The 14,404-nt window shown below is 44.9% G+C and overlaps 1 protein-coding gene across 4 annotated transcripts in view; it reads right to left on the reverse strand.

Annotated features, from left to right (window-relative positions):
* GPC3 (glypican 3) overlaps window positions 1-14,404 on the reverse strand; it is a 270,058-nt gene that overhangs the window by 147,434 nt on the left and 108,220 nt on the right. The gene's annotated exons all lie outside the window — the stretch shown is intronic.

Consider the following 14,404-nt stretch of genomic DNA (forward strand, 5'->3'; position numbering starts at 1 on the left):
AAAGAAGGAGACTCCACCACACTCGTTGGCAGCAAATTCCACTGTCGAACAGCTCTTACTCCTATTGATGCAGCCCAGAATTGCATTGGCTTTTTTAGCTGCCGCGTCACACTGTTGGCTCATGTCAAGTTTGTGGTCAACCAAGACTCCTAGATCCTTTTCACATGTACTGCTCTCAAGCCAGGTGTCACCCATCTTGTATTTGTGCCTCTCATTTTTTTTGCCCAAGTGCAATACTTTACATTTCTCCCTGTTAAAATTCATCTTGTTTGTTTTGGCCCAGTTCTCCAATCTGTCAAGGTCGTTTTGAAGTGTGATCCTGTCCTCTGGGGTGTTAGCCACCCCTCCCAGTTTGGGGTCATCTGCAAATTCGATCAGGATGCCCTTGAGTCCATCATCCAAGTCGTTGATAAAGATGTTGAATAAGACCGGGCCCAAGACAGAACCCTGTGGCACCCCACTCGTCACTCTTCTCCAGGATGAAGAGGAACCATTGATGAGCACCCTTTGGGTTCGGTCAGTCAGCCAGTTACAAATCCACTGAGTGGTAGCATAGTCAAGACCGCATTTTACCAGCTTCTTTACAAGAATATCATGGGGCACCTTGTCAAATGCCTTGCTGAAATCAAGGTAGGCTACATCCACTGCATTCCCTTCATCTACCAGGCTTGTAATTCTGTCAAAAAACGAGATCAGGTTAGTCTGACATGACTTATTTTTCAGAAATCCATGCTGACTATTGGTGATCACAGCATTCCTTTCTAGGTGCTCACAGACTGTTTGCTTGATGATCTGCTCCAGAATCTTCCCTGGTATTGATGTCAGACTGACTGGGCGGTAATTATTTGGGTCCTCTCTTTTCCCCTTTTTGAAAATAGGGACAACATTTGCCCTCCTCCGGTCTGCTGGGACTTTGCCTGTTCTCCAGGAATTCTCAAAGATGACTGCCAGTGGTTCTGAGATCACATCTGCCAGTTCTTTTAATACTCTTGGATGCAGTTCATCTGGCCCTGGAGACTTGAATACATCTAAACTAGCCAAGTATTCTTGTACTATCTCCTTAGTTATTCTGGGCTGTGTTTCCTCTGCTGAATCATTTGCTCCAAATTCTTCAGGTCGGGCATTGTTTTCTTTATCAGAGAAGACTGAGGCAAAGAAGGCATTGAGGAGTTCAGCCCTTTCTGTGTCCCCTGTTTGCATTTCACCATCTTCTCCTCTGAGAACCCTCTTCTCCTCTGAGAACCCTCTTCTCCTCTGAGAACCCTCAATAAAAGGTTATTTAATTCCTCCTCACTTTCTGCCATCAAGGTGTTGTCATTGATTATTACCTCCATTTTATTGATCAATGGTCTCGTTAGACAGTAAAATTCGTGTTACATTGCTGTTTTAGGGGGTGTTTTTTATCGTCTGGAACGGATCAATCCACTTTCCATTACTTTCAATGGGAAAGTCCGCTTCAGCTTAAGAACGGACTTCCGGAACCAATTAAGTATGTAAACTGAGGCACCACTGTATTGCCATGTGGTTCTGACATATTGACACTGTCTCATTGTTGCTTTTTATTTTGAGGTGAGGAGAGTTTCCTAATCAATGAAAATTTGAACGTAAGTGGGGAGAAAAATAATACATTTCACTATACTAATAATAAAACACTAAGAGAGTGTTGTAAGTATTAAGCAGTATGGAAATTTTTGAAATAAAGAACACTGGAAAATATCTACGTGGCAGTAGAATACAGCCTCTTTTAATTTGCAAGGGAAAAACACACCTGTCAATGGTTAAGGAACAATTTGTTGCAAAAGTGAACAGCGTAAAACTGTGCAAGTTCATCATGCTGTACTCCTCTTTGTCCACTAAAATATATCCACACCTAAAGGACCTTCTTTCCCCATATAAACCTGCCTGGACCCAGATGAGACCATCCAAGGCCCTTCTCTGCATGGCATCTCCATGTGTGCTCCTGCTCTGATGCCCACAGCAAACTACAAAGCTGGAGGTTGGAACATTTGCCTAGGCAATGAAGTACATTCAGACTCCAGCTTGGCACCCCCTGCGCAAGCCAGCCTCTGTATCCTCCTGGACAGGGCTTCACTTGAGAGTTAAGCTGCACCACAGCAACAAGGTCTTCCTGAGCTCTGGCATGTTTCTGTGGCAACAGTCACACAGCATGGTAAACCACGGTGAACAGTTAATCATGAATGTGCAGTCGGATCATGCTTTACTCCTCTCCTAGCGCAAGGAGGATCGACAAACCATGGTCTTCCGCTCGGTGTTCCAAGTGAATTAGAGTTCGTGGGACTGTATGGATTGTATGGAGTTCTACTCGAAGCAGACTTGATATTAAATAGACCTGGTCTACTCTGAGTAGAACTAGCATAGGATACGAACCCTGGTTTGTTGCTTTGTACTGTGTTGTATCATTATGCAGTATGAAGCCAAGATTTGTTCTTAGTTTACATTTGAAGAGAAACAAACCACAACCTCATTTTCAGAGATAACACTAAGCCGGGGACTTGTCACTTGTGGCAGAGGGGACCCGAAGTGGGAGCCGTCTAGCATGTTCACAATAAATCATGAACCTTGCCATAGGATCATAGAATTGTAGGGTTGGAAGGGACCCCAAGGGTCATCTAGCTCAACCCCCTGCAATGCAGGAATATGATATGGAAAATTGCCCAGCTCTGTCTCTGAGCTCCTGGCTCACCTGGGGAAGCTTCTAACAGCTCAGTCCCACCACTTTTCTACATTTCCTTTACTAAAGTCGACACATACAGACACCACACAAACTTCTCCAAAGAGCCATTTTCAAACTTTTCCAAAGACCCATTTTATTGAATTAGAGACTGGAATGCAGATCTGGATAAACAGAGAAGGGACTGGTGGTTATGAAACACTGTGTGGCTTGAGGCATTGCTCCCTGTTTGCTGAAACAAACACATTTCAGCATTTGCAATCAGAATCTGTAAGTGTACACATATAAAAAATAGGAATCAAGTAGATAAGCTAATTCCCACTATTCCCACGTGAATTATTATCTGCAACTGCTTTTTGCCACAAAACAGTTTCTGCTGGCCTAAGCACCATTAAGGGAATGCCAAGTGGGCAGAAAGGGGGGGGGACAGCATTTGCAAATGACAGAAAAACAATTTCGGGTTCGAATTTAGTCATGACAGCATCTCTGATTAGGTGCAGCAATAAAAGAAAAGTAGCTAGACTGGAAATATCTTAAGCTTAACTACAAGAAAGGGAAAGTTTGCATGTCAAGAAGAAACAAGAAGAGAGCATCAGTGTTTCTCACCTGCAGGTCATGCAGGTACCGTATTTTTCGCTCTATAACACGCACCCAACCATAACACGCACGTAGTTTTTAGAGGAGGAAAATCCGTAGGCATGCCACCCGTAGGCATTCCCTCCATAACACGCACAGACATTTCTCCTTACTTTTTAGGAGGAAAAAAGTGAGTGTTATGGTGCAAAAAATACGGTATATAGCGGACTTAGTTAAGCTTCCTCTGAATCACAGGACTCATTGTGTACTGCAATATTCTGGTTGTGTTGGATCCATTATGTTTTAAATGTTGCGTTACTCTATTGTGTCAGAAACTGCTTTGGGCCAGTGCAGATGTGAAAAGCAGTCTATGTAATAATTTTGTGACTTTGGTAATTGAGTTTGATCTGTTTCACCTCTTCCTCCCCCCTCCCCCCCCATTTTCTCCTCTCTCTTTCTTCTGTTTCATTTGCATACAGAAGATGCTAGGGGAGCCTTTTTGCCTGAAAGGCATGTTAAACATTATTATTTTTGAAGGGGAAAAAATCAAATAAACCAACTAGAGAAAATCTAAGCAGATTTTGTAAAACTTCCAACCTTGGTCACCTAGGGGCAACTCTCCACTCGCCATGGGGTGAACAGGAAAGCAACTACTTCAAAACTCCCTTCGAAAAAGCCACCAGTGTTTACAGGTTCTTTTCAGCAAGCGTGTATAACCACTAAAAATCAAATTAACCCAACAGCAATTTGTAAAGCAAAGTAGGCCAAGTATTTTCTGGTACTTTCTTCCTTTGGTGCCCGAATAAAAGAAATGGCACACAAGTAACTTCAGTAATCTCACTCACTGTTTCATTTTGTAGCATAGTGTCAGCTCTCCCGCACTTAATGCAAAATCTTTTTTTACTGACAATTCAATCATGTCCGTTTGGAACAGTAGGAGCACTGATTTGATCAGCCATCATTGGATTTACAATATATAAATGACAGGACCACATCAGACTCGATTCTAGAAGCAGATGCCTTTTATTGATTTATATTCCACTCACTAGGAAGAAAAATTGCAACCCAATCTAGTTGAGATAGGCCAAGATCGATGCCAGTTTTTTTCTTAATGACATGAAGGCTGAGATAAGGACAGCATAAGTCAAATCTAGACAGATCAAATTTGCCCCATATCCCTTTCAATTACGGTGGGCATACGGTGGGATATGTAACATTAAAGCCAAGGGGAATGTAATCAAAGGGGCTTAAAATTACAGCGGGCAGGCAAGGCTACTGCATACATCCCCTGGGTTCTTGGAAGTGATACAAATGGGGAGTTTTTTAAAAAGTGGCCTTGAAGATAGAGGAGGCTCAAGTTTCCCAGTTTGCAATTTAGCTTGCAAAGTGGTGTTAAGCGATAGCTGATAGAGGAGCGTGTTGGAGCAGAGGCAAAAAGATCTCTCCAGCATCCTGTTTTCAGGAGTGGCTGAGCATATGCCTTTAGCCAGTCCTCCCCCTCCCCCCCCTTGCTGAATTCAGATGCAAATGCCCTGCAAAGCAGGGAGGCTTCATTCAGCCATTATGATGGCCACTCTGAGGCTGTCTGCTTTTAAACCCAAATAACCTGGTGCCTTTTCCACATCTTGCCAGCATCCTTTACATTCAATTTGTGTAGATGGTATGCAGTTCAAGGTCAACCCAACATTGTGTCATGTTTCTGCAGAATTGTTTAAAATGGGTCTTCTCAGTGGTGGCTCCACATTTATGGAATGCTCTCATCAGGAATACATACCTGACACAGTGGTTAGTTTTAGGTGCCCACAGACCTTTAGCAGTCACAGACCTTTAGCAGTCAAGTGAGCCTCTACTGTGGAGCTTATTATTTAGCAGGGTGGGGAGGTGTTGTTCAATGAGCATTTTAGGAATTTTGTTCTATCTGTAACTTTTACATTTCCTGGTTTTAGATATATTTTATCTGTTTGTAGTCTATCTTAATGAGACGCGGGTGGCGTTGTGGGTTAAACCACAGAGCCTAGGACTTGCCGATCAGAAGATCGGCGGTTCAAATCCCCGTGACGGGGTGAGCTCCCGTTGCTCAGTCCCTGCTCCTGCCAACCTAGCAGTTCGAAAGCACCTCAAAGTGCAAGTAGATAAATAGGTACTGCTCAAGTGGGAAGGTAAATGGCATTTTCATGCGTTGCTCTGGTTCGCCAGAAACGGCTTAGTCATGCTGGCCACATGACCCGGAAGCTGTACACTGGCTCCCTCGGCCAGTAAAGCGAGATGAGCGCCGCAACCCCAGAGTCGGTCACGACTGGACCTAATGGTCAGGGGTCCCTTTACCTTTACCTTTTAGTCTATCTTAAGTCACTTTAATACCTTTTTGTATAAAGTGACAAAAGCTGCAAGTGAGAATAGCAAATGTAGGCAAATGAGATGTCTAGTGAAAAGCCAGTGGCTTGATTCACTTAGCCAAGGACTCAGGTCTTTAAAAGGATCACACCTCCTCAAACTTACAAATAAGAACAGTATGCAGTATTGGGGAATGTTACTACTATAAATGCTACATTGCAAAACTAATAAAGGTATTTAGCAAAGACCAAAATGGGGGGAAAGAACATAACCCCAAGTACCATTGAGACTAATTTAAGATACAACTGGGTTAAACAAACTTAATAAAGCATACTTGGAAATCAGATCTAGAGACAGGGATTGAAGAGGTGGTTGGCAGAGCTTATGGGTGAAGAAGTCCTTAAAATCATCATCATTATTTACTTATTAAATGTGTCCCACTCGCTGGATCATCACCTTGTCATGGTGAGTGGGCTTGCATGTTCCTATGACCCTTGTGAGCGAAGCCATCGGGAACCTCGCACTCCCAGCAGGGTCACCCAGGGCGGTAAGGTCAAAGGAAGGAGCTAAACAAAGAATGATCCAAGAAGTCCTCAATGGCAGAACAGGCGGATGATAACAAGCAGTATGTTACAACAGCTGTGAAGGCAGATGAAGTCTGCAGCAGATAGGAATCTACCGGTATGTCGTGACTACTCCATGTCATCGGAACAGAGCCCTACTGCAAAGACTGTGTCGGTCAGCGTGGACTGATCTACACACATAAAACATAAAACAAATTCATGCACAGGCATCTTCCAAAAGCCCAACCCAAATCCCCAAAGTCCCATGGCGATCAGCAAATGGTAACGGGGGCAGGATCATGAAATCTGGAAGGCCCTAGTCATGAACCGGCACATGGGCGGTGGATTCAGATTCAGTCGTTCTGACTCAAGGAACAAGGCAGTTGAGCAGCTCGGCAGCTGTATTCATGACTGAGCAGCCCTTTTAAGGATCCAGTCTTCTCACCCCAAAAAGGGGAAGGAGCTGGAAACGGTGCCCTAAACATAGTCTGCCTCCCTTTTTCCCTGACTGGATTACCGCGCCCAGTGGGGTCACCACCTAGTGGTTGTAAAAGACAATTGAACTTTGGAACATGGAATATACGGACTTTGTCAGATAACACAGATAACAGGCGTCCTGAATACAGAACTTCCATCACTGCAAGAGAGCTGCGAAGTTTTAACATCGATATTGCAGCGCTTCAAGAGACTCGAAGAGCAGGTGAGGGACAACTGAAGGAAGAAAAAGGAGGCTACACATTCTTCTGGAAAGGTCTATCTGAACAAGAACATCAAATACATGGGGTAGGCTTCGCTATGAAAAACAACCTTGTGAAGCTCCTGTCAGAAGTCCCTACTGGCATTAATGAGCGACTCTCAACCCTTCGAATAAAGCTCACAAAAAACCAACAGGCTACAATTATAGCACTTATGCAACAACACTGGATGCCGATGAAGACATTAAAGAAGAAATTTACTCTCAGCTGGATACCATCCTATCAGAGATGCCTAAGGAAGATAAAATTATCCTCCTGGGTGATTTTAATGCAAGAGTTGGGCGAGATTTCGATCTGTGGCCTGGGACTATTGGGAAAGAAGGAATTGGCAACAGCAACCAGAACAGAATCTTACTTTTGACGATATGTGCAGCTCACAACCTTGTTATTACCAACACACTCTTTCGACAGAAAAATAAATTTAAAACTTCATGGAGGCATCCTCGGTGCACCTCTTAGACTATGTTATTCTCCATGCTAAAGATCGCCATGATGTGCTCTTTACCAGAGCTATGACCAGTGCCGATGACTGCTGGACAGATCACTGACTAATATGTTCCACTGGTTTGATTGAATGCATGAATGGTTTGATTAATTACCGCCCAGTCAGTCTGACATCAATACCAGGGAAGATTCTGGAGCAGATCATTAAGCAAACAGTCTGTGAGCACCTAGAAAGGAATGCTGTGATCACCAATAGTCAGCATGGATTTCTGAAAAATAAGTCATGTCAGACTAACCTGATCTCGTTTTTTGACAGAATTACAAGCCTGGTAGATGAAGGGAACGCAGTGGATGTAGCCTACCTTGATTTCAGCAAGGCATTTGACAAGGTGCCCCATGATATTCTTGTAAAGAAGCTGGTAAAATGCGCTCTTGACTATGCTACCACTCAGTGGATTTGTAACTGGCTGACTGACCGAACCCAAAGGGTGCTCATCAATGGTTCCTCTTCATCCTGGAGAAGAGTGACGAGTGGGGTGCCACAGGGTTCTGTCTTGGGCCCGGTCTTATTCAACATCTTTATCAACGACTTGGATGATGGACTCAAGGGCATCCTGATCAAATTTGCAGATGACACCAAACTGGGAGGGGTGGCTAACACCCCAGAGGACAGGATCACACTTCAAAACGACCTTGACAGATTGGAGAACTGGGCCAAAACAAACAAGATGAATTTTAACAGGGAGAAATGTAAAGTATTGCACTTGGGGGGGGGAAATGAGAGGCACAAATACAAGATGGGTGACACCTGGCTTGAGAGCACTACATGTGAAAAGGATCTAGGAGTCTTGGTTGACCACAAACTAGACATGAGCCAACAGTGTGACGCGGCAGCTAAAAAAGCCAATGCAATTCTGGGCTGCATCAATAGGAGTATAGCATCTAGATCAAGGGAAGTAATAGTGCCACTGTATTCTGCTCTGGTCAGACCTCACCTGGAGTACTGTGTTCAGTTCTGGGCACCACAGTTCCAGAAGGACACTGACAAACTGGAACGTGTCCAGAGGAGGGCAACCAAAATGGTCAAAGGCCTGGAAACGATGCCTTATGAGGAACGGCTAAGGGAGCTGGGCATGTTTAGCCTGGAGAAGAGGAGGTTAAGGGGTGATATGATAGCCATGTTCAAATATATAAAAGGATGTCACATAGAGGAGGGAGAAAGGTTGTTTTCTGCTGCTCCGGAGAAGCGGACACGGAGCAATGGATCCAAACTACAAGAAAGAAGATTCCACCTAAACATTAGGAAGAACTTCCTGACAGTAAGAGCTGTTCGACAGTGGAATTTGCTGCCAAGGAGTGTGGTGGAGTCTCCTTCTTTGGAGGTCTTTAAGCAGAGGCTTGACAACCATATGTCAGGAGTGCTCTGATGGTGTTTCCTGCTTGGCAGGGGGTTGGACCCGATGGCCCTTGTGGTCTCTTCCAACTCTATGATTCTATGATTCTATGATTGACAAGAAAAAGAAGGCCTTTCAGATCTAGGAAAGAGATAGAAACTGTGACACTATGCCAACGCTAAGGCTGAGGTTCAAAGATGAACCAGAGAACTAAAGAACACCTGGTGGATAAAAAAAGCTCCAGAGATCCAGCACTGAGCTCACACTCATGATGCACAGAGTTTCTTTAAAGCCACAAAGACCATCTATGGGCCAATAAATCATGGCATATGCCCCCTACGCTCAGCAGACGGTATCACACTTCTAAAAGATAAAGAAGCTATTGTACTGCGCTGGAAAGAACATTACCAACATCTCCTAAACCGCAACTCCCCCATTGCAGCTGAGGTTCTTTCACAAATTCCGCAAAAACAAGTTAGAGATGAGCTTGCAGTATCTCCAAACTTGGGAGAGTTGTGTACAGCTATTAACCAAATGAAAAACAACAAAGCTAGTGGACCTGATGGGATACCTGCCGAAATCTTCAAAGTAGGCGGAATTGAACTTACACAACAACTTCACAAGCTCATCCAAAAAATCTGGAAAAGAGAAGAAATCCTAGCAGACTTTAAGGATTCCAAAATTATCAATCTCTTAAAAAAAGGGTGACAGAACTGATTGTGGAAAGTATCGAGGCATCTCTCTATTAGCTGCAGCTGGCAAAATTCTTGCAAGGATCTTAGCAAACCGTCTCGTAACAATATCTGAGGTGACCCTTCCTGAATCCCAAAACAGTTTTTGGCCTTCTAGGGAGACAGTGGACATGATTTTCACCGCTCGACAGCTTCAAGAATAATGCAGAGAGCAAAACCAACCCCTGTATTTCTTGACCTGACTAAGGCTTTCGACACTGTAAATTGTAATGCCCTGTGGCTGTCCTTCTGAAAAGTGGCTGCCCAGATAAATTTGAAAGCATCATTTGGATCCTCCATGATAATATGACAGCAACAATCACAGATAGCAATGGCTCACAAAGTGAACCATTCACATTGGGATCAGGTATTAAACAGAGTTGTGTTATCGCCCCAACTCTATTCATTATTTTCATTGCCATGATCCTACACTTTGTCGAAGGGAAACTCCCCACCAGGGTAGAAATCATATACCGAACAGATGGAAAGCTCTTCAATCTGAGCAGGCTGAAAGCAAAGAGTAAGGTTACCGTAACTTCTGTCATAGAGCTTCAGTATGCCGATGACAACGTAGTGTGCGCACGCTCAGAGGATGACCTCCAAACTATCCTAAATATCTTTGCAGAAGCTTACAAAAAGCTTGGCCTATCACTCAACATCCAAAGAACCAAAATGCTGCGCCACCAAGTACAAAATAACCCCTCTGCAGTGCCACAAATCCAACTCAATGGTGTAACATTAGAAAATGTCAATCACTTCTCCCAGCTGCACAGTTATCTTTCCACAAGGGCCAACATTGATGCCGAAATCCAGCATAGTCTGAGCTCTGCGAGTGCAGCTTTCTCCCAACTGAAGTGCAGAGTGTTTGAGGACCGGGACATTCACAGGGAAACCAAAATGCTTGTTTACAAAGCTATTGTACTACCAACCTTACTATATGCTTGTGAAACATGGACAACTTATAAACACCATCTCCAACTCCTCGAAAGATTCCATCAACAGCGTCTCCGAAAAATTTTACACATCACTTGGGAAGACAGGCGAAATAATATCAGTGTACTGGAAGAAGCAAAGATCACCAGTGTTGAAGCAATGGTTCTTCAACATCATCTTTGTTGGACTGGTCGTGTTGTGGGGATGCCTGATGATCGTCTTCCAAAGCAACTACTCTATTCCGAACTTAAAAATGAAAAGCTTAATGCTGGTGGTCAACAAAAGAGGTTTAAAGACTGTCTCAAGGCAAATCTAAAAAAAAATGTAGTATAAACACTGACAACTGGGAAACACTGGCCTGCGAGCGCTCCAGTTGGAGAACAGCCTTTACCAAAGGTGTCCTGGGCTGTGAAGACACTCAAACTCAGGACACAAGGGAGAAACGTGCTAAGAGGAAGGCACGCTTGGCAAATCCACACTGTGATCAACTCCTGTCCAGAAACCAACGTCCCCACTGTGGAAGGACGTGTGGATCCAGAATTGGCCTCCACAGCATAGCTGTCAACCATCCCTTATTTGGTGGGAAACTCCCTTATCCCAGTGCCATTTCCCACTGCTGTCCCGGATTGATGATGTCCCGTAAATTTCCTGGGTTTCAAAGGAAGCAGCTCCTCTCCCTCCCTCCCTGGGTCCGGCTCAGCCTCTCCAACCCTTCTCCTCGCCGCCGCCGGTGGCAGCAACAACTACACCCCGCAGCCACGCGGCATCTGTCTCCCCCCCCCAACCCCGGGCCCACCGGGCAACAGCCCCCTGTGGCCCGAGCCCCCGTGTCTTCCTCCTCTTCCTCTTTGTCGCCTCCTTTCTCCAGCGGCAACAGAGGTGGCGGCAGCAGCAAAAGCGCCGCCCCCCCGGCCCAAATACATCACCCCGCCAGTTTCCAGGATCCCTGAGTCCCTTCGCTTCAGGGAACGACAGCGGCTCAGCGAGAATCCCCCCCCTCCTCCTCCTCTCTCCTGTCAGCGACAGGAACAAACCAAGCCCACCCTGAGTGCGCAGGGGGGGTTGCAATCTCCGCCCCTGCTCCCCCTTCTCCTCCCTCCCGGCTAACGCAGCTGCGCGAGCCTTTCCCGCTGCCTCTGCATGCCCAGGGTGCTTTCACTTTCAAAGAAAAACCCCACAGGCCACGCGCCGTGGATGCGGGGTGGGCGAAAGAAAACTGAGGCAGGAGGAGCAGCAGTCTCCACCCCGCTGGGGAGGGGGGCTAGCAGCAGCAGCCTGATGTCCTCCCTGCCCTCTCACCTCGCCTCTCCCGGTGGGGCTGCAGCTGCCCTTGGCTCACAGTGGAGCTGGAGAGACCGTCCCCTTCCTCTCTCCCTCCCTTGGAAGTGTGGTGGGGAGAGATGAACAAGTGCGGAAGAAGCGAGAGGTGGAGGGCATGGCGAAAGGAAGGCTTGCGGGGAATGAGGGGAGCTGGGCGGTCCCACTTCATGCTGGTCACAACCACCGCTTGAGGCTTGGTTTGGCTGCTGGTTGACTAACATCCCTTATTTTGGCTGCTGATCCCTTATTTTTGAGGCTGGTGGTGCCTTATTTTCAAATCTGTAAGTTGACAGCTATGCTCCACGGTCACTTATGGACTCACTATTAAAACCGTGTTTATGGAAGACAATCTTACTCGGCTACGAGGGATCGCCAAAGAAAAAGAAGATTAAATATGTATACTGCCCTTTTTCTGTGGATCTCATGTATCTGCATGCATAAAAGAAGACACGGATATTTTCACATGCATAAAAGTGGATGTGGCACTGAGGTGGAACAAATCTTCTCAATGGTTGGTCAATTTTTGTTTGTTTGTTTGTTTGTTTGATTGATTGATTGATTGATTGATTGATTTATATACTGCCCTTCATCAAAAGATCTCAGAGTGGTTCACAAGACGAAAATAAACATTATGTGTTTCCAGTGAAGATCATGGGGCAGCCAGCAACCCCGGCGTTGGGTTCTCCAGTAGCCCAATAATCACCCTTAGTAGACATACCTATGGAGGGTAAAGGAGGTCCAAAGAATGTGTATGGAAATGTGGTGGAAGTTGCACATCAAAGGGACATTAAAGCTGAGGTGGCTTTTCCTGGGGACCCTTCAAATGTGAACCACTTAGTTGCTGTTTTATTATATTTTTTCAATGTAACGTCAATCTCACTTCAGACAATCCCTTAAGCATCTTAAGTGGAGACTCCACTATCTGGACTGAATGGTCCAAAGTTGGCTCCCAGTGTCAAGTAGAAGCAGATCCTCATCTCCAGCATACAATGGCATCACCATCACAGACAGCCTATGTGCAATACTAGAATTCCCAAGCCAGGAGGGTCCCATCTAGTCTTAAAACTGCTGACTCTGACCTGGGTCTCACATTTTGAGAACCTGTCACTCTGACAGAGTTGTTTCTTGGACCACTTGACTCCTGTCTGTGGTCTCTGAGCTACCACCTCCAACAGCTTCCTTCACCCGGGATAGCTCTCCATAGCAGTCCTTTGTTTGTCCCCACTCCTCTTTCTTTTAGTTTATAGCTCATTATGCTCTGTACACTATGTCACTGTGCCCTTTTAGTGCAATTATACTGAAGAAATATAATGCACTAGTGGAACGTTTTATTCATCCATGGCTGAGCTCCAAAAAGCTAAGTGACAAAGATGTTACTTCCACTCTGGAAAACACACCGTAATTTTTACTTGCTTTTACAAAACCAGCCCGAAAGGAGAGGGAAATGCACACAGAAATTTCATACTTTCCTGCAAGGAAAAAGATCAACCAGTCTCACCCTTTAAAGAAGCAGTGCACTTACATTTTATGATAAATCAATAGATTTAACTTTTTCTTTTTAAAAAAATAGAAGCAATGCAATTATATTTTTGTGCATATCTAAAAACAAACAAAAATGCCCTTCTAGACCTATCAGGCTCTAGGATCAGGCATCATTTTGGGGGTGGGGTGAGCGGAGCTGGAAATCAGTACAAGAAATCCAGAAGCAGGCCTGTGCCCAAAATGAGGCAGGGGTTAGGATCCAAGCCAGCAATCAAGCGAGAGGGAAATAGGACACATCTTGACACAAGAGAGGACTAAGGAACAAGCTTTGAGGCTAAGGCTTTAGAAGACCTTGATGCAAGCTGACAATCTCAGACGGTCTGTGGGTCTACGAGACAGTCCTCCCCCACCCTGGGAGTCTGCCTGGGCTAATTATCCCCATATCAACCCTGAATTACCGGCATGGCTGAGGTCCGATCGTGTGGGAGTCAGCCATTTCTCAACACCGGAAACAGGAAGCCTGTCTGCTGATATTCTTGATCAGGTAATCCAGGAAATTAAATCTGCTCCACTTCCAATATTTAGTATCCAGCTTGATGAATCTACAGTCGTTGCAAACTGTTCACAGTTACTGGTTTACATGAGGTATCTTAATGATGGTGACTTTAAAGATGAGTTTCTTTTTTGCAAACCTCTTGAAATGACAACTACTGCACGTGATGTATTTGACACAGTTGGTTCGTTTCTGAAAGAGCATAAGATCTCTTGGGAAAAGGTTTGTGGTGTTTGCACAGATGGTGCTCCAGCTATGCTAGGATGTCGATCTGGATTTCAACGTTTGGTACTGAATGAGTCACCAAAAGTCATCAGAACTCACTGTATGATTCATCGGCAAATATTAGCAATGAAGACGCTGCCACAAGAGTTACAAGAAGTAAAAAAAGCATCATAAGTTCTGTCAATTTTGTAAAGGCAAGCACTTTAAACAGTCAACTGTTTTCACAACTGTGCAACGAGTTGGATGCGCCGAACAATGCTCTGCTATTTCACACTGAAGTGAGATGGTTGTTGAGAGGAAAAGTTTTAAAACGTGTTTTTGAGCCTCGTGATGAACTCACAACGTTTTTTAATCAGAAAGCAAGACCGCAGTTCGAAGCACTTTTCAGCAATAAAAGTGAAC

The sequence above is a fragment of the Podarcis raffonei genome, chromosome Z, assembly GCF_027172205.1.
Source record: "Podarcis raffonei isolate rPodRaf1 chromosome Z, rPodRaf1.pri, whole genome shotgun sequence".
NCBI lineage: Eukaryota > Metazoa > Chordata > Lepidosauria > Squamata > Lacertidae > Podarcis > Podarcis raffonei.